Genomic DNA, 19,938 nt, shown 5'->3' with positions numbered 1-19,938 from the left:
TTACAATGATGGTCTACCCCGACCAAACCCTCCCCTAACCCGGACGACGCTGGGCCAATTGTGCACCAGCCTGTGGGATTCCCGATCATGGCAGTTGTGATACAGCCCGGGATCAAACCAGGGTCTGTTCTGGTGCCTCTAGCACTATGATGCAATGCCTTAGACCGCTGCGCCACTCAGGGATTTGGACTTGTGGTTTTACTTAATTCTCTGTACTGGCTGAGGATTATATTACCGATTCTGATCCGAACATTAACATACATTGTGCCCCTGGCCTGAGAGGATGGATGTTCAATATGTAGAAGTCTAATGTTAACTACCTAACGTTTTCCATGAGTGGAAGTTAGGCTAGCGAGCAAGCATTTTAGCCAGGTAGCCTATGACAACCAAAAATAAGTGTGTAGTGTATGACAGAGTGATAAACCGTTTCGTCACCATGAAAGAGAGGATGGAATTTGCGTTTCTCTACAAGTATGGAGAGTTAACATGTTTTTCTACTTGCACAAACGTACACACGCACACATAAATCAGAACCATGGACAGCCACATCATATTTAGCTTACGTTGATTGGACTAAATTGTTTTTGGTATCTTTTAGTTGTCACTGTATTAGACTAAGCATAGGAGATTTGATGATGTTGAAATGTTGCAAGTTGAAATGGTGCTGGAATAGTGGAGGCAGCTCTTGTTTTCTTTGCGACTTGTGATAACTCTCTGTGATTCTAAATCAATAGTTGTTTAGTGGTCCGAAAATGTTGGAAACATTAACTTGTTTGACCATGCTGTAGGTCTTGTAACTGTTTGTTACATGAAATATGCTTTGTGGACTTCACCGGACAGAGGTTGCTCTCCAGTTTTGTGATGAAACAAATGTGTGGTTGAATTTATTCTGCCACTGTGTCTTCCTATTGTCTTGGCCTTTAGCCCTATATATCATGGTCGCAAGGCATATGAACTAACAGATTATAGAGCAAATGACACAATTATCACAACACAAGCCGGCCCAGACGGCATCCCTAGCCGTGTCCTCAGAGCATGCGCAGATCAGCTGGCTGGAGTGTTTACGGACATATTCAATCTCTCCCTATCCCAGTCTGCTGACCCAACTTGCTTCAAGATGTCCACCATTGTTCCTGTACCCAAGAAAGCAAAGGTAACTGAACTAAATGACTATCACCCTGTATTACTCACTTCTCTCATCATGAAGTGCTTTTGAGAGGCTAGTTAAGGATCATATTACCTTCATCTTACCCGACACCCTAGACCCACTGCCATTCTTATTCCGCCCCAATAGATCCATGGATGATGCAATCACCATAGCACTGCACACTGCCCTATCCCATCTGGACAAGAGGAATACCTATGTAAGAATGCTGTTCATTGACTACAGCACAGCCTTCAACACCAGAGTACACAAGCATTTCTCTACACCTGTAATAACCTCTGCTAAACATCTGTATATATTTTTTTGGGGGGGTAATATGGCTTTTTTTTCTGGCTTCCCCGGTGATTTTACCCATGCACCACTACAGCTAGGATACCACGCTGTCTACAAAAAACAGGTGCTGTCACAATTTGTACGAGAAAGCTTTAGGGAGGAGGCCATTGGTACAATGCTGCTGTCGCAGTCGATCTGTTAAAAGCCATTTGTGAATGTATTTTTAACGCCTTCCTTTCTCTCAGCTGTTCACTTCACTGCACTCAGTCCAAGCCAAAGTGCTAACCTCCATTCCACTGAAAAGTCAGACAGAACACTGTGGAAAGTTTTCTTCAAACAATAAGGTGTCTCTGGGGAAAAGTCGTAAGGCAGAAGATGGAGGGAAGGTAGCTGGGGAACGGTCGGGAGTAGATTGCCAGGAGCAGAATCCCAGCATGCAACAGCCATAGTACTACAGGTCGCCCACACATGCTGGTGGTGTACTTCTAAATGGAAGCCTATGGCCATATAGGATAGGCTTTTGGCTTGCGCACCTCACACTTTAGAGCAGGATACTGTGTATTCTGTTGGCTGTGGTTTCAGTCTTCGAGCACATGATTATCCTATTCCCCTTCACATCTGGTTCCAACTTCAGCTCCACTAAATAAATGGTTTGCATATTAAACTCTCCTCAATTACGCAACAATGCCAGAATAAGTCATTGATAATTCATCCTCCGAGATGGGATGGATGTGAGTTAATAACTGGCCAGTGTATGAAATCCATTTACTATACCTCACTGACTGACTCAGTCAGGGGGGTTCCATATCATTGCTCTCGCTCTGCCCAGCATAAATCATCCTCATCCAATTATGATGAAGTCTGTAGCCCAGGTTACGTGGTTTACCATGAGGGAGAAAAAATAGAATTCTCCCTGACTCTGTTTTACAGTAAATTTGAGTGAGATTTCAGTTCAGCTGTGACGGACCGTGTCCTTTAATGAATGGGGATCGGTTGATTGGGCAGCTATTTAAAATGCTAAATATTATTTCTGATTTCTGTCAAACTTTTCCCTCCCTCTCCCCCTCTCTCTCTCTCTCTCCCTCTCTCTCTCTCTCTCTCTCTCTCACCCTTTTTGTGTTATTTGTGATGAACCTTTCCTATGCTGAGAGCACCGGTTGGCTGTTCCTCTAGGACGGGTGGTAAGGGAGCAGAACAGTGATGGGTTGATAGATTGATACCTAATGTCATTTGCAATCTGCTGTCACGGTGGTGATTAATAGGGGTCCGGAGACCCAGTGCAGAGGGAGAAGGGAGAAGGAAGGAGGCTGCATGGGGCAGAAATAGAGCTGGAGCACGACAGGCCTCAACACAACTGAATGCACGCTCAGCAAGCATCTGGTGACTTTGTCCCCGCAATGGATCAGAGCTAATATTTTTAACTATGTGGGTTGGTCCTTTTTCTGGATAAGGACAACAGGGACATTATTAATAAGAACAATATCATTTTTAACCTACATTTTGATTTTGTGCCATTTCTGAATTTCTTCTACTAGTAATTCAGTGCAACAACATAATATCGCCATACATGGTAGAGAGGGAATCCTTCTGGTTGGACCATAGCATTGTGCCAAGCCCTTATATATCAATCCCAGTCAAACGTGTTTTAAATCAGAGGGCCATGGTTCCTGAAACATAAAACAAATAATACGAAAATACCACATGGATCACAGATGCAGTCAGCTGGAAATGGATTGTCTTCCACTGTGGAAATCACAAATATTTTATATTGATCCTGGTTCTTAAGGGCTTTATTGCTATATCTCCCTCAGACAGACTGTTATATGTCACCCAGGCACGTGCACAGATAGGGCTCTACCTGTGCAGAGCACATATCCCTTTGCCCTTCCAGCCTCAAGTGCCCTTTTGGGTGGTGGTATAATTTCCCCCCAAATTATTTTTTTTCATTGTTGTTCAGAACCCACTGCCCACAAGTCTTTGTCAAGTTCGCCAAACCCTGTCCGCTAGTTGCACCTGTTGATCTGCTCTGTACTGATCCTTAGGAGCCCTTTCCCCAGTCTGCCCTGTACGGCGATTGCGTGCCAGGTATCCAACATGCATGACTTGAGAGATTTGGTCACACGGTCAAGTGTGTGTGTAGCTAGCTACCTAGTTTAAATTTCAACAGTACTGCCACAGCAGCATAACATTTGATTAACACTTGATAACATTTGATTTAGCTTACATCATCATCAATATTCAGTCTGGTTGGATGATACACACAGCAGAGCGTGGCAGAAAGACAGAGAGGTAAATCACAATCAGTAAAATAAATCAAGCTAGCTAACTAGCAGATTTACATCAATCATGATCAATGATCAGCTGTTAGCTAAATGGCGTTTTAATGTTAATTGACCTTTGAATGTAAGTAAGGGCTCTCTTAAAATACTGCCTTGTCTGAAATGGTGACATTCAACAGTAATGATACTCCCAAGATCAGGGGCGCAACTTTGGTTTTAAAAGTGGAGGTGACATCATTATTATTATTATATTTATATATTTTCTTATCCAGTCAGATAAACACGCCAAACAGCCTGACGGACTGATCGGAGGTAAACGGTTTGTGTTGTGTTGTGATTTTCTTGTGTAGAAAAATACCACTTTCACAAGCCCCATGTCATGCAATAGGTGCAACTTTATTTTGCCGGAAAGATGGGATTGAGCTGCAGCCACTACAAGAAACGGTAAGTCTCTAGCCTGAACACACAGGGAGGCCCAAAAAACCTACTACCATTGCATCTACTATATTTTGGGTTTGGTAAGAAAAACCAGGCTTATCACTTTTGTTTGACCGTGGAATTTAAAGATAACTATTTTTAAATGTTCAATTCTCAAATGTAAGAACAGTTGATAAGGGCAAGTTAGCGGATCTCACACTCAGATGGGAAATGTCTGGCAGTTATGCAATTATAGGAGACCTTTGAGACCAGCTGGTATGACTGACAAACAGTGACAATTAAACTACCTAGACAATCAGTGACTTTTATAGCTGACTGATATGTTAAGGGTAGTGAAAGCAACTGATGCTGTGGCATTTTAGTGATCAACATTGACCTCCTGGTGTGAAGTGGTGATACTAAAATTACCTAAAGTGATGGTGGTTTTTGAAGAATTCCATTTCCAGTCGAGTGGCGTCCGCCAAAGAGATCTTCTGGTTGATATCATTCTGGCCATGGCATTTTACGATGATGTAGCCCTTGTTCAGGTGAACAACTTGGCCATTAATAATTTTTAAGATGTCTGGTTCTGCCCCTTTGTCAACCAAGTCTGGCTTGGTCAGCGGCTGTTTGGCGTGTTTATCCGACTGGATAAAATATATATATATATATATATATATATATATATATATATATATATATATATATAATAATGCACACAGTTGCCTTGTTTGGTATCACGTTCCAATGATAAAACAGAATTGTTTTATCATTGGAATTATTTATCTTTATTTAACTAGGTAAGTCAGTTAAGAACAAATTCTTATTTTCAATGACAGCCTAGAAACAGTGGGTTAACTGCCTGTTCAGGGGCAGAACAACAGATTTGTACCTTGTCAGCTCAGGGATTTGAACTTGCAACCTTTCAGTTACTAGTCCAGTGCTCTAACCACTAGGCTACCCTGCCACAGGAATGAATAGTGGCCAGATCTAGATAAGTGCATAGATTGACCCTCATCCTTTATTGTAAACTGGAGCACCCAGTTTATATTTCTTTGAAATCAGCACCTTTATAAGATGCTCATATAAGATGCTCATATAAAGCAACTCATTTACCGTACTTTGGACATTGTTATGATGCTACAGACTGTGTCCATTCTAGGGTTGTAACCTTTTCGCACATTGTTGCAGTACAAAGGTATACTGACAGTTCTCTGCAGTGTGCTCTTTCTACTCTGACAAACACAGCTGAGCAATACTGAGTAAGTCAATTTTTTTGTTACGGAAATTGTAAGTTTTAACCAAAGAACAAATAACATCTAACCTTACATGTATTCTTGGTGCATGTGTGTTTCATCAAGAAATGCACAGACCAGATGCAGGTTCTGAGGATGAGGAAAGGTAAGTTGAAATCCAAACAATTGGTCCATTTTTGTTTCCAATTTTCTAATTTAAGACTTAATTTCCAGCTTCATTCATAACTGATTGGCTTTGAATTTTATAAAACATATCTTGGTTTTCCTACATTTGCTTGGTATATTTATTTATCTGCAAATATAGAGATGGTATGCAAAGGGGGGTATTCTACAGCCATTTGGATAGACACGTGCGACCATTCATCGAACTCATTGACTTTCTGAGATCGATCGGAATCGAGAAGGACTTGGCATTGCCAGCCATTGCTGTGGTTGGAGACCAGAGCTCAGGGAAGAGCTCAGTGCTTGAGGCTTTATCTGGGGTGGCACTACCCAGAGGAAGTGGTAAGATGGATCAGTTGAAAACTATCTTTGAGTAGAGAGTAGCAGATGCACGAAGAAACATGTTTCTACCCAACTGGGTCTTCCTCAAGTCAGCGCTGCATGAGTGGAAACATGTTGTCATGCATCTGCTACTGCAACATTTTATCAGGTAGATCAGTAAATGTTCGCTTTACAATTTATAGGCTGCATTTCTTATATTGCATAACACGTATCATAACATGTTCCAATTGGGTGCAACTTTTATTTAAAATAAATCTATTTTCTCTTAGGTATTGTCACCAGGTGTCCATTGGAATTGAAACTAAGGAAGTGTTTTGGAGGAAAATGGAAGGCAAAGATCAGCTATCAAGGGGTAGTGGAGACTTTTGAGGACCCCTCATTGGTTGAGATTCATGTCAAAACTGGTATGCAAGTTTCAACTGAATTCAAAGCATAGTGTTTCACTGTATACTCCCCACAATATACAGTAGATACATACTGACAGTGCCATTTTGTGTTGGCTTATAGGTTTCATTAGATGTCAAATTCACAGGGGTGAATAACGTTGCCAAATTACTTGTTTTAAAGCTCAAAATACTCTAGCCGGAGATGGTGTTGGGATCTGTGATGACCTGATCACGCTGGAGATCACTTCTCCTGATGTATGTGACCTCACACTTATTGATCTACCTGGGATTACCAGAGTACCTGTCACAGGCCAACCAGAGGATATTGGTGATCAGGTTAGTGTCTCAAAATGAATGTGGGTTAGGAGGAATTAGATACTCTATGTAGACAATGTAACTATTATGAATGTGGGTTAGGAAGAAGTAGATACTCTATGTAGACAATGTAACTATTATGAATGTGGGTTAGGAAGAAGTAGATACTCTATATAGACAATGTAACTGTTATCAATGTGCATTTTGAACCTTAACTTCACTGAATCATATACAGTGCTTTCCACATTTATTTGGACAGTGGCTTTATACTCCAGGAATGTTGCTTTGTTGACGAAAATGAGGCAAAAGTACAGAATGTCATCTTTATGTCAGGGTATTTTCATGTATTTGTTTTACCGTTTAGAAATTAAAGCACTTTATGTATCTACCCACCCCTCATTTGAAGCAGTTAACTATTTGGACAAATTAACACAATGTATGTTAAAGTAATTTAAAGGTTAGTATTTGGTCCATCAATGCATCAAGCCTGGGACTCAACTCTTTAGATGCATTTCCAGTGTGTTTTGGGTCATGTCTTGCCCTACAGTAACTGAATGGTAAGTTCTCCTTATCTCAGATTCACTAAGTTTCGCTGACAGATGTAAGCAGTCTGTTTCAACAGAAAATAGTCTTACCAATGTTTGCCTTTCATTTCCATTCAGATCAGACGTCTTATTTTGAAGTTCATTAAGAAACAAGAGACCATTAACCTGGTTGTAGTGCCATGCAATGTTGACATAGCAACAACTGAAGCATTGAGAATGGCACAATCAGTGGATCCAGAAGGTGCAAGGACACTGGGTAAATTCTTCACCATATCACAACTGTTTATTTGAACTCCTCACCCTTTTCCCTCATGAAAATGACTTTTTAATATATACGTTCTGTGTTTACAAGCAATTCTGACCAAGCCAGACTTGGTTGACAAAGGGGCAGAACCAGACATCTTAAAAATTGTTAATGGCCAAGTTGTTCACCTGAACAAGGGCTACATCATCGTAAAATGCCGTGGCCAGAATGATATCAACCAGAAGATCTCTTTGGCGGACGCCACTCGACTGGAAATGGAATTCTTCAAAAACCACCACCACTTTAGGTAATTTTAGTATCACCACTTCACACCAGGGGGTCAATGTTGATCACTAAAATGCCACAGCATCAGCTGCTTTCACTACCCTTAACATATCAGTCAGCTATAAAAGTCACTGATTGTCTAGGTAGTTTAATTGTCACTGTTTGTCAGTCATACCAGCTGGTCTCAAAGGTCTCCTATAATTGCATAACTACCAGACATTTCCCATCTTACTTTGAGATCTGCTAACTTGCCCTTATCAACTGTTCTTACATTTGAGAATTGAACATTTACAAATAGTTATCTTTAAATTCCACGGTCAAACAAAAGTGATAAGCCTGGTTTTTCTTACCAAACACAAAATATCGAAGATGCAACAGGAGTAGGTTTTTTGGGTCTCCCTGTGTGTTCAGGCTAGAGACTTACAGTTTGTTGTAGTGGCTGCAGCTCAATCACATCTTTCTGGCAAAATAAAGTTGCACCTATTGCATGACATGGGGCTTGTGAAAGTGGTAGTTTTCTACACAAGAAAATCACAACACAACACAAACCGTTTACAACACAAACCGTTTACAACACAAACCGTTTGTGAACAAACAAACAAGTCACCACCATCTAAAGATGAGACTCTCTCGAATATGACAGTGTACGTTGTTTGTCTCTAAGACATCCACAAGCTTTACGCCAGTCCTCTGAACTCTGTTAGCAGATGTCCTAATTTCAGAGGTCTTCTGAAAAAACCTACTGTCCTGACCGAACTGTTTGAGCTACAAACTAATATGTCACCAATATCGAAAGGGGAGACTCTGACAAACACAAAGGTGTCTGAAAGTCGTCTAAATGTAACCCAGTACTGGGCTGTAAAAATGGCACAATGTGCATAAGGAGGTAAAAAGTGGCGGTCATGGGTCTAAGAAGGCCAGCATCCTGGAGTCGCCTCTTCACTGTTGACGTTGAGACTGGTGTTTTGCGGGTACTATTTAATGAAGCTGCCAGTTGAGGACTTGTGAGGCATCTGTTTCTCAAACTGAACACTCCAATATACTTGTCCTCTTGCTCAGTTGTGCACTGGGGCCTCCCACTCCTCTTTCTATTCTGGTTAGAGACCGTTTGCGCTGTTCTGTGAAAGGAGTAGTACAGAGCGTTGTACGAGATCTTCAGTTTCTTGTCAATTTCTCGCATGGAACAGCCTTCATTTCTCAGAACAAGAATAGACTGACGAGTTTCAGAAGAAAGTTATTTGTTTCTGGCCATTTTGAGTCTGTAATCGAAACCACAAATGCTGATGCTCCAGATACTCAATTAGTCTAAAGGACAGTTTTATTGCTTCTTTAATCAGGACAACAGTTTTCAGCTGTGCTAACATAATTGCAAAAGGGTTTTCTAATGTTCAGTTAGCTTTTTTTAAATTATAAAGTCAGATTAGCTAAAACAACATGCCATTGGAACACAGGAGTGATGTTTGCTGATAATGGGCCTCTGTATGCCTATGTAGATATTCCATTAAAAACATCAGCCATTTCCATCTACAATAGTCATTTACAGCATTAACAATGTCGACACTGTATTTCTGATAAATTTGGTGTTATTGTAATGGACAAAAAAACAACAAGGAAATGTCTAAGTTGCTAACTTTTATAATTTATTAGAATTATAGGGGTCATTATCAAAAGGCAAAATTATACATTATACATATGGAATAAAGCTTTTCCATATGTTAGCTTAATAGGAATTGCGATCTAAGGGCTTAGACCTACAGGGTGTGTTTGGAAATAACTTTGTGTTTTTGGAAATAACTTTTGCAATGGCCGAGTTATTAGGACTCACAAAAGGCCTCAAAACAGCCATGGCGGTACTAGTGCTAAGGGCACGTGGAAACAAACATATTCTCACATTGGTTGTTGGCTCGCTAGTACACAAGTCAACTAAAACTTTTCTGTGCCTCTCAATTACAGTCCACTTCTTGAGCAAAACAAAGTTACAACACAATGCCTTGCCACTAAGCTCACACAAGACCTGGTAGATCATATAAAGGTAAGTTGACTGTAAACTTGCCATTGACTATTACATTCAATGCTAAGAATGCTAAGTCAATTCAGTGAATTGTTTCCAACCAGACATCACTTCCATACTTGACAGACCAAATCAGAGAGCATCTTGAGACTGTTAAAACAGAACTGAAGAAGTATAGCACTGGTCCTCCACTGGAACGTAAAAAGATGGGGCCCTATCTGACGGAGGTGAGTGCATAGAAACTTGAGGAAAAAAAGGGCACAATACTATTTTCATAGAATTATTCAAATCTATGTTACACTGTTGAAATTAGGTTTATATTGTCACTAATCTCAGAACCCAGAACCAATTCTGGTACCAGAGGAATAAACAGAGAAACTAGCGAGTGTTTCTAGATACAAGAAAATCTAGAATAAAATGCTTTCAAATCAAATCAAATTGTATTTGTCCCATGCGCCAAATACAGCAGGTTATTATTACCGTACAGTGAAATGCTTACTTACAAGCCCTTAACCAACAATTCAGTTATGAAAAATACCTTTAAAAAATAAATAAAAGTAACAAATAATTAAAGCGCATCAGTAAAATAACAATAGCGAGGCTATATACAGGGTGTACCATTGCAGAGTAAATGTGCAGGGGAACCGGTTAGTCGAGGTAATTGAGATAATATGTACATGTAGGTAGAGTCATTAAAGTGACTATACATAGATAATAAAAGAGAGTAGTGGCAGCGTAAAGGGAGGGGAGAATGCAAATAGTCAGGCTGGCCATTTGATTAGTTGTTCAGGAGTCTTATGGCTTGGGTGTAGAAGCTGTTTAGAAGCTCTTGGACCTAGACTTGGCGCTCCGGTAGCGCTTGTTGTGCGGTGGCAGAGAGAACAGTTTATGACTAGGGTGGCTGGAGTCTGACAATTTTTAGGGCCTTCCTCTGACACCGCCTGGTATAGAGGTCCTGGATGGCATGAAGCCTGGCCCCAGTGATGTGCTGGGCTGTACGCACTACCCTCTGTAGTGCTTTCCGGTCGGAGGGTGAGCAGTTGCCATACCAGGCAGTGATGCAACCAGTCAGGATGCGCTCGATGGTGCAGCTGTAGAACCGTTTGGGGATCCATGCCAAATCTTTTCAAGCTCCTGAGGCGGAATATGTTTTATCATGCCCTCTTCATGACTGTCTTGGTGTGCTTGGACCATGTTAGTTTGTTGGTGATGTGGACGCCAAGGACCTTGAGGCTCTCAACCTGCTCCACTACAGCCCCGTAGATGAGAAAGGGGGCATGCTCAGTCTTCCTTTTCCTGTAGTCCACAATCATCTCCTTTGCTCGATCATGTTGAGGGAGAGGTTGTTGTCCTTGCACCATACGGTCAGGTCTCTGACCTCCTCCCTATAGGGTGTCTCGTCGTTGTCGGTGATCAGGCCTACCACTGCTGTGTCATCGGCAAACTTAATGATGGTGTTGGAGTCCTGCCTGGCAGTGCAGTCATGAGTAAACAGGGAGTATAGGAGGAGACTGAGCACGCACCCTGAGGGGCCCCCGTGTTGAGGATCAGCATGGCGGATGTGTTGTTACCTACCCTCACCACCTGGGGGCGGCCCATAAGGAAGTCCAGGATCCAGTTGCAGAGGTAGGTGTTTAGTCCCAGGGTCCTTAGCTTAATGATGAGCATTTAGGGCACTATGGTGTTGAATGCTGAGCTGTTGTCAATGAATAGCATTCTCACATCGGTGTTCCTTTTGTACAGATGTGAATGGGCAGTGTGGAGTGCAATAGAGATTGCATAATCTGCAGATCTGTTGGGGCGGTATGCAAATTGGAGTGGGTCTGGGGTTTCTTGGATAATGGTGTTGATGTGAGCCATGAGCAGCCTTTCAAAGCACTTCATGGCTACAGACGTGAGGGCTACGGGTCGTTAGTCATTTAGGCAGGTTACCTTAGTGTTCTTGGGCACAGGGACTATGCTGGTCTACTCGAAACATGTTGTTATTACAGACTCAAACAGGGACAGGTTGAAAATGTCAGTGAAGACACTTGTCAGTTGGTCAGCGCATGTTCGGAGTACACTTCCTGGTAATCCATCTGTTCTTGCGACCTTGTGAATGTTGACCTGTTTAAAGTTCTTACTAACATCGGCTGCGGATAGCGTGATCAAACAGTCATCCGAAACAGCTGATCGTCTCATGCATGTTTCAGTGTTACTTGCTTCGAAACGATCATAGAAGTAATAGCGGGATTCCTTATAAGCTTCCAGGTTAAAGTACCGCTCCTTGAAAGCATCAGCTCTACCCTTTATCTCAGTGAGGATGCTGCCTGTAATCCATGGCTTCTGGTTGGGGTATGTTCCTGCTTAAATATCTGCTTGCACGTAGGAATCAGGAGGATAGAATTATGGTCAGATTTTTTTTAGAAAAACTAACAAAATAGCACGTTAGGTTAAGAGCCCATAAAACGGCAGCAATCCCCTCTTGCACCATTATACACATTATATACGCTTTCTGTGGAAAACAGAATTAGAAAGATCTGTACCCTTTAAATTCTTATTAGATAAATGACAAAGTGGTTGTGTCTACATTTCTAGAGACTAATTGATTTCATTGAGAAGATTAATGAACTGTGCAGAATTGGGAACTCAAGTGAGAAGAATCTGCATACTTGCCTACATCCTGTATTCCAACAGTGGGATATTTATCTCAGTAACACCAAAGGATCATGTAAGAGCTAAGTCCTGTATTCATTAGATTTCATGTAATGCAAATAAAGATGCATGTTGTACTGATAATAGTTAATGCTTTGCATTTTACAGGATGTAAGGCTGCTTGCGACTTTATATCCTCACACAATTGTATTCCACTTACAGAGTTGTTTGTTCTCTCTTGGTTCTTGGTATCATTTCAGTCCTCAACAAAGTGGCAGCCATGATAAAAAACTATGATAAAGAACATCGTGGGAGAGAGCTGATAACTTTCAGTGACTATTGTGCATATGAACATGCAGTTCAAAAGCACATTTCAAGAGCCGGCCTTGGATGTCCTGAAAGCCATTCGAGGTATTATTTTAAACTGACATTCGGTGGTATGACATCACACTCTATGTTTGTCTCATGGGAATGACAGGGCTACTTACACAGTGTTAGAAAGGGATCACAGCAGTGATTGAGTGAGGGTATGAGGCATGAGCTGAGGTGTTCAGAGGCTTGACAAGTGCAGGACAGGATTTTACTGGGAAGACAAAAAACAATAACTCAAGACACTACACAGTTAGAGAATAGAGCTAAGAATGAGTTAGTCCAAGCAAGGAGTAAAATCTTGATGTGTAATAATGTGATTGTGTATGTGATTGACTCTACATATATTCGTGGCCAAAAGTTTTGAGAATGACACAAATGTTAATTTTCACAAAGTTTGCTGCTTCAGTGTCTTTAGATATTTTTGTCAGCTGTTACTATGGAATACTGAAGTATAATTACAAGCATTTCATAAGTGTCAAAGGCTTTTATTGACAATTACATGAAGCTGATGCAAAGAGTCAATATTTGCAGTGTTGACCCTTCTTTTTCTACTTCTGGGCCACATCCTGACTGATGGCAGCCCATTCTTCCATAATCAATGCTTGGAGTTTGTCAGAATTTGTGGGTTTTTGTTTGTCCACCCGTCTCTTGGGGATTGACCACAAGTTCTCAATGGGATTAAGGTCTGAGGAGTTTCCTGGCCATGGACCTAAAGTATCGATGTTTTGTTCCCCGCGCCAATTAGTTATGATGTTTGCCTTATGGCAAGGTGCTACATCATGCTGGAAAATGCATTGTTCGTCACAAAACTGTTCCTGGATAGTTGGGAGAAGTGTGTTGGTACCATTCTTTATTCATGACTGTGTTCTTAGGCAAAATTGTGAGTGAGCCCACTCCCTTGGCTGAGAAGCAACCCCACACATGAATGGTCTCAGGATACTTTACTGTTGGCCTGTCACAGGACTGATGGAGCTCACATTGTCTTCTCCGGACAAGCATTTTTCCGGATGCCCCAAACAATCGGAAAGGGGATTCATCAGAGAATGACTTTACTTCAGTCCTCAGCAGTCCAATCCCTGTACCTTTTGCAGAATATAAGTCTATCCTTGAAGTTTTTCCCGAAGAGAAGTGGCTTATTTGCTGCCCTTCTTGACACCAGGCCATCCTCCAAAAATCTTTCCCTCACTGTGCGTGCAGATGCACTTACACCTGCCTGCTGCCATTCCTGAGCAGGCTCTGTACTGGTGGTGCCCCGATCCCGCAGCTGAATCAACTTTAGGAGACAGTCCTGGCGCTTGCTGGACTTTCTTGGGTGCCCTGAAGCTTTCTTCAGAACAATTGAACCGCTCTCCTTGAAGTTCATGATGATCCGAGAAATGGTTGATTTAGGTGCCATCTTACTGGCAGCAATTTCCTTGACTGTGACGCCCTTTTGGGCAAAGCAATGATGACAGCACTTGTTTCCTTGCAGGTAACCATGATTGACAGAGGAAGAACAATGATTCCAAGCACCACCCTCCTTTTTAATAAGCTTCCAGTCTGTTATTTGAACTCAATCAGCATGACAGAGTGGTTTCCAGCCTTGTCCTCGTCAACACTCACACCTGTGTTAACGAGATAATCACTGACTTGATGTCAGCTGGTCCTTTTGTGGCAGGGCTGAAATGCATTCTGGAGTATATGCAAATTGCCATCATACAAACTGAGGCAGCAGACTTTTTAACCTCTCTTTCGTATCGTCTGAGATTCCCAAAGATTGGAATGCTGCCGCGGTCATCCCCCTCTTCAAAGGGGGAGACAATCTAGACCCAAACTGCTACAGACCTATATCTATCCTACCCTGTCTATCTAAGGTCTTCGAAAGCCAAGTTAACAAACAGATTACCGACCACTTCGAATCCCACCATACCTTCTCCGCTTTGCAATCTGGTTTCAGAGCTGGTCATGGGTGTACCTCAGCCACGCTCAAGGTCCTACACGATATCATAACCGCCATCGATAAGAGACATTACTGTGCAGCCGTTTTCATCGACCTGGCCAAGGCTTTCGACTCTGTCAATCACCACAGCCTTGGTTTCTCAAATGATTGCCTCGCCTGATTTACCAACTACTTCTCTCATAGAGTTCAGTGTGTCAAATGGGAGGGCCTGTTGTCTGGACCTCTGGCAGTCTCTATGGGGGTGCCACAGGGTTCAATTCTCGGGCCGACTCTTCTCTGTATACATCAATGATGTCGCTCTTGCTGCTGGTGATTCTCTGATCCACCTCTAGGCAGACGATTCTGTATACTTCTGGCCCATCTTTGGACACTGTGTTAACTAACCTCCAGACAAGTTTCAATGCCATACAACTCTCCTTCCGTGGCCTCCAACTGCTCTTAAATGCAAGTAAAACTAAATGCATGCTATTCAATCGATCACTGCCCGCACCTGCCCGCCCGTCCAGCATCACTACTCTGGACGGTTCTGACCTAGAATACGTGGACAACTACAAATACCTAGGTGTCTGGTTAGACTGTAAACTCTCCTTCCAGACTCACATTAAGCATCTCCAATCCAAAATTAAATCTAGAATTGGCTTCCTATATTGCAACAAAGCATCCTTCACTCATACTGCCAAACATACCCTCGTAAAACTGATCATCCTCCCGATCCTCGACTTTGGCGATGTCATCTATAAAATAGCCTCCAACACTCTACTCAACAAATTGGATGCAGTCTATCACAGTGTCATCCATTTTGTCACCAAAGCCCCATATACTATCCACCACTGCGACCTGTACGCTCTCGTTGTAACGGCTGTTGGAAGGAGAGGACCAAGGTGCAGCATGGTATGTGTCCATATTTATTAAATGAACACTGAAATAACAAAAATAACAAAGAGAACGAACAAAATGGTTCTGGCTGGTGCAGACACACAACAGAAAACAACTAGCCACAAATCCTAGTGGGAACACAGGCTACCTAAGTATGGTTCTCAATCAGAGACAATGATTGCCAGCTGCCTCTGATTGGGATCCATACCAGGCCAAACACATAGAAATAGAAAACAAAGAACACAAAACATAGAATGCCCACCCCAACTCACGCCGTGACCAACCTAAGACAGAGACATACAAAGGAACTAAGGTCAGGACGTGACAGTCCCCCCCTCACTGGACCAGACAGGACTGGCAAAAAGTGCTCTTCACTGAAGAGTCGCAGTTTTGTCTCACCAGGGGTGATGGTCGGATTCACGTTTATCGTCGAAGGAATGAGCGTTACACCGAGGCCTGTCTGTTATGGTCTGTGGCGGTGTGTCACAGCATCATCGGACTGAGCTTGTTGTCATGAAAGGCTATCTCAACGCTGTGCGTTACAGGGAAGACATCCTCCTCCCTCATGTGGTACCCTGCCTGCAGGCTCATCCTGACATGACCATCCATTATGACAATGCCACCAGCCATACTGCTCGTTCTGTGCGTGATTTCCTGCAAAACAGGAATGTCAGTGTTCTGCAATGGCCAGCGAAGAGAACGGATCTCAATCCCATTGAGCATGTCTGAGACCTGTTGGATCGAAGGGTGAGGGCAAGGGCCATTCCCTCCAGAAATGTCCGGGAACTTGCAGGTGCCTTGGTGAAAGAGTGGGGTAACATTGCAAAGCAAGAACGGGCAAATCTGATGCAGTCCATGAGGAGGAGATGCACTGCAGTACTTAATGCAGCTGGTGGCCACACCAGATACTGACTGTTACTTTTGTTTTTGACCCCCCCCCGTTGTTCAGGGATGTCTGTGTCTATGGAACTTCAGTTTATGTTTCAGTTGTTGAATTTTGTCATGTTCATACAAATCTTTACACATGTTAAGTTTGCTGAAAATAAACTCAGTTGACAGTGAGAGGACGCTACTTTTTAGTTTATAAATAACCTTTCTCAGTCTGAAAAGTTATTTGTACTTCCTTTTGAAGTACCACAGTTGTTTTAGGTTTTTATATCAATTTGTTAAAATCTCATTGGTGTTTTTATTGTGTTAATGAAAAAGTTGAATCAAGTGAGCTACCTCTGGAACAGCTGGGTGTCCCTGAGGAGAGAATTGAGAACCTCTGAATGATTTGGTCAGACTTCCTCAGTTGGCACAAGGCCGTACATGAGTCTTTCACGAGACGCCGTCAAAGGCTATAGTCATATAAAATATGCAATGGCATATCACAACACATGAGATAAACTGGAATGACACTCACACTCACAGTTGCACAAAAAGAGCTGTGCACAAACCATGCCCCAAAATATTCTAAACGAGCCACCTCCCTTACATTTGAATTATTACTAAAAGAGCAAACAACCCTTTTGTGAACTACAAAGAACCATTGAAGAGCTCCAAAGCTTCTTTGGGTGATTATGGTTCCCCATAGAACCAACACCCGTCCCAAAGAACCCTTGAGGAACCCTTATTTTTTAGTGTATAGACCTAATGTTGAATATCGACAAGTAAACAAGCCTTCAAATCTTTATTGACATATTTTTTTTTTCTCTCAAGGTATGGTACAAGCAGAGTTTAGAGATGTGTGTGAAGCTTGTTTCAAAAGCTATCCTCAGCTCAGATCCATGGCTTTGGTGAGTTAAAGTTAAATGATATATTTTACATCATAGATTATGGTTGTGAAGTTAAAATAGATAATCAATGATATAATGTTGTTTGAGTCATTCATGTAGTTAACTGTCAGTCACATAACAAAATTCCTCAGACTAAGATTGACAAAATCCAGACTAAACAGGAAACCAAAGTTGAGAAGAGAATCAAAGAATACATCAATATGGAGCGATTGGTGTACACTCAGGACAGTATTTTCATCAAGGGCTTGAAGGATCATAAAGTTCAGTTCAAAGAAGCCATTGAGGAAGAGTGTTTTTATGACCCAGAGGAAATTGAGGACATCGCTGCTACATTCAACAGTACCACATTTGATAGCAGGAAGCTGACCCCAGATAAACTTGGGGTCTACTATGAGGTATGTTTGACAGCAGTTTGTTTTTCATAATAGGTGGGGGTGGAGATTCCACCTTTAGTCAAGGAGGGCATACACTGGGAAAGATCAGGAAGTACTGCCCCACCCAGAACCCCAGGGGCCAGGCTTCGCATGTTAGAGTCCATACCGGATATACAAGAGCAATTCGGAGAGAAAAAAAGGGACGGATGTGGTACTTAAACAGAATTCAAGTGGTGTCTTTTTTCTAAAAGACATACATAGGAGTAATTACATAGCTTTTCAATTGCATGTTTTACCATGCAGCATCATTGTCTGTACATAATCATTGTCCACATTACTGTAATGTATCTGTCCTTCACACCACACCTAGATTGTCTACCAGCGCCTGGCAGACTACGTGCCCATGCTGATCCTGCAATTCATGCTTAAGGAGTCAGCCAAGATGCTTTGTATCCAGATTATGGATCAGAGAGACGGAGCTGATGTTGTCAAACTGCTGAGCGAAGACTCTATGGAAGGCCGCAGGAGAGCAGACCTGCATCAACGCCTGGACCGCCTGAAAAAGGCCCAGGAAAAACTTAGTGAGTTTTAGGACTCTCAATACTGTAGTCCCATTTTATGTGATGTCTAAATGGACTGTCTTCCCTCTGACTCTTGTCATACAACTTGATAATCATTCTTTGACATTGAGGTAATTGATATTTCAAAATTGAAGTGTGTGTCAATATATTACCAAAATCATACATACTGTGCTCTTAGCTGACAGTCAAAGGCCTCTTGTTCATTAAAGGTCAAATGCAGGCATTTTCATTTCAATATCAAATCATTTCTGGGTAACAATTAAGTATCTTAGTGTGATTGTTTTCAATTAAAATGGTCAAAAATAAAGAAAAATAGGTTCTTAGTAAAGAGCAATTTCTCAAGCAAGAATTTTGCTCCTACTATCTGGGAGTGGTTTGAGTGGGGAGAGGAAAACTGAAAACTATATGTTGCTGGCAGAGAGGTTTGGAACCCTTTCTTATTGGTTTATTAACTAATGATGTCACCAGGCAGGCCAACATTTCATCCCACCTAAACAAGCTGAAATTGCAGGCGGTCTTTTAAAACAGCTGAAAGGGCATTTTCACAATTTCAGAGTATTATTCCAACCTCATAGTCTGGAAATATACATAAAACACAGGAAATCTAAATGTTGACTGCACTGGGCCTTTAATAATTGAACAGAGCATTCTCAATATGTTGTGTTCACAGAGTAAAGTGGATGTTCAACTATAGAAGGTTTCATTTTTCTGACTAACTTTTTATCTACTTATTGATTTGATACTAGTATTAACTGATTATTCAAATTCCATCAAAAAACATGACATATTATTGCAGTTTTAACCCACATATTTGTATGTTAATTATTTTACATTTTGGTTGACTTTTACTCTGACCAGTCGTTGGCATAATGGTGGCAGTTCATCTCTTGAGATTAATAATATTGTTTTCGATTGTTTTATTGCCCTCTTTGCCAACTACACACTTGTCAGTCATTAGAATTAAAAGTGCTACGTGTTTGTAATCTAACAATTATTTTTTGAGCAACCATTTGCATTGTTTTCCACTTAGAAAGAGGGGGGTGAGGTGGGGATAGCATGACCAAAGATGATTTGTATTCTGTTTTGATATGATGCTGTACTTGGACTGGATAATTGATCTGGAAATCAATAAAGAATAATTTAAATGAAAGTGAAGGCTAAGGCACTTCTGAATGCTTTCTACAGACTATTGCACAATATGTCCCAAGATCACAGGTCCTTTGGTTTTCCCAAAGAAGTTGTGGCCATTGATGCATGAAAAACAAAGATGTTGCAACTAGAGCCTTCAAGGTTTTGCCCAATCTAATATCTTTCGTACAGATGGTTAATAATAAGGCTAGGCGTTCCGCTAGCGGGTCAACTTCAGGTGAAGCTGGAGGGCGCGAGTGAAGCTTTCGGTTGAAAGCTTAAATCCATGTTAATCTAACTGCACTGTCCGATTTACAGCGAAAGCATGCCATGCGATTGTTTGAGGACGGTGCACCACATAAAAATATTTTTCCACCGGCACAGGTTTCATAAATACACAAATAGCGATTAAATATTCACTTACTTTTTGAAAATCCTCCTCTGATTTGTCATCCAAACGGTCCCAGCTATAACATGTAGTGTCGTTTTGTTAGATAAAATCCTTTTTTATATCCCAAAAAGTCAGTTTAGTTGGCACCATTGATTTGAGTAATCCACTCGTTCAACATGCCAAGA

General features: G+C 41.6%; 1 pseudogene; it reads left to right on the top strand.

Moving 5' to 3' along the window:
* Positions 1-5,285: 5,285 nt before the first annotated feature.
* Positions 5,286-19,378, top strand: LOC112267180 (annotated as a pseudogene).
* Positions 19,379-19,938: the final 560 nt, after the last annotated feature.

The sequence above is a fragment of the Oncorhynchus tshawytscha genome, linkage group LG14, assembly GCF_018296145.1.
Source record: "Oncorhynchus tshawytscha isolate Ot180627B linkage group LG14, Otsh_v2.0, whole genome shotgun sequence".
Lineage (NCBI taxonomy): Eukaryota > Metazoa > Chordata > Actinopteri > Salmoniformes > Salmonidae > Oncorhynchus > Oncorhynchus tshawytscha.
This window is presented reverse-complemented; position numbering and strand designations above follow the sequence as displayed.